The sequence below is a fragment of the Mirounga leonina genome, unplaced genomic scaffold (genome assembly GCF_011800145.1).
Source record: "Mirounga leonina isolate KUSES-001 unplaced genomic scaffold, KU_Mleo_1.0 Mir_108, whole genome shotgun sequence".
NCBI lineage: Eukaryota > Metazoa > Chordata > Mammalia > Carnivora > Phocidae > Mirounga > Mirounga leonina.
Genome location: NW_023270237.1, coordinates 4,337,750 through 4,339,371, shown reverse-complemented (window position 1 = coordinate 4,339,371; position 1,622 = coordinate 4,337,750). Strand labels below are relative to the sequence as shown.

At 50.9% G+C, this 1,622-nt stretch overlaps 1 pseudogene; it reads left to right on the top strand.

The window, feature by feature from the left end:
• Nucleotides 1-237: 237 nt before the first annotated feature.
• LOC118019314 lies at nucleotides 238-1,268 on the top strand (annotated as a pseudogene).
• Nucleotides 1,269-1,622: the final 354 nt, after the last annotated feature.

Here is a 1,622-nt window from a genome sequence, read left to right as displayed (position 1 = left end):
AGAATTGATTCTACTCTGTCTTTCCACCCTTGTTTCTTAAAGCATAATTTCTTAAGTGCTTACACAAAGTACCAGGCCCTGTGCTAAGTACTCTAGATGCATTATCTTATTGTATTTTCACAATATTTTGAGAAACCTAATATCATTATCATCATTGTGCACATGAAAAAACAAGGCTTGGCTCTCTGCTCCTCCCTGTTCAACAGACAGCCGCATCTTCTGGTGCAGTGCCAGCCGCATCCCTGAGACCCAATGGTGAAGGTCGGAGTGAATGGATTTGGCTGTATTGGGCGCCTGGTCACCAGTGCTGCTTTTAACTCTGGCAAAGTGGATATTGTCACCATCAATGACCCCTTCATTGACCTCAACTACATGGTCTACATGTTCCAGTATGACTCCACCCATGACAAATTCCATGGCACAGTCAAGGCTGAGAACGGGAAGCTTGTCATCAATGGAAAGTCCATCTCCATCTTCCAGGAGCGAGATCCCGCCAACATCAAATGGGGTGATGCTGGTGCTGAGTATGTTGTGGAGTCCACTGGGGTCTTCACCACCATGGAGAAGGCTGGGGCTCACTTGAAGGGCGGGGCCAAGAGGGTCATCATCTCTGCTCCCTCTGCCAATGCCCCCATGTTCGTGATGGGTGTGAACCATGAGAAGTATGACAACTCCCTCAAGATTGTCAGCAATGCCTCCTGTACCACCAACTGCTTGGCTCCTCTGGCCAAGGTCATCCATGACAACTTTGGCATCATGGAGAGACTAATGACCACCATCCATGCCATCACTGCCACCCAGAAGACTGTGGATGGCCCCTCTGGGAAGCTGTGGTTGCCACGGCTGAGGGGCTACCCAGAACATCACCCCTGCTTCCACTGGCGCTGCCAAGGCTGTGGGCAAGGTCATCCCTGAGCTGAACGGGAAGCTCACTGGCATGGCCTTCCGTGTCCCCACCCCCAAAGTGTCCGTCGTGAATCTGACCTGCCATCTGGAGAAAGCTGCCAAATACGACGACATCACCTGTGGTGAAGCAGGTGTCAGACGGCCCCCTCAAGAGCATCCTGGGGTACACTGAGGACCAGGTTGTCTCCTGCAACTTTAACAGTGACACCCACTCCTCCAACTTCAATGCCGGGGCTGGCATTGCTCTCAACGACCACTTTGTCAAGCTCCTTTCCTGGTATGACAATGAATTTGGCTACAGCAACCAGGTGGTGCACCTTATGGTCCACATGGCCTCCAAGGAGTAAGAGCCCCCTGGACCACCAGCCCGAGCGAGAGCAAGAGGAAGAGAGAGGCCCTCAGCTGCTGGGGAGTCCCTGCCCCAACTTGTCCCCCCAAACACTGAGAATCTCCCAACCTCCACCGTTTGCATCCCAGACCCTCTGAAGAAGGGGAGGGGCTTGGGGAGCCCTACCTTGTCATGTACCATCAATAAAGTATACTGTACCCAGTCAAAAAAAAAAACAAAAAAAAACAAGGCTTGGAGATGTAATAATCTACTTGAGTTCACATGACGATGTAGGCAGAATGATCATCCCCCAAAGATATCCACGTCCCAACTCCTGGAAACTGTGAATATGTTACCTTACATAACAAAGGGAACTTGCAGGTGTAAT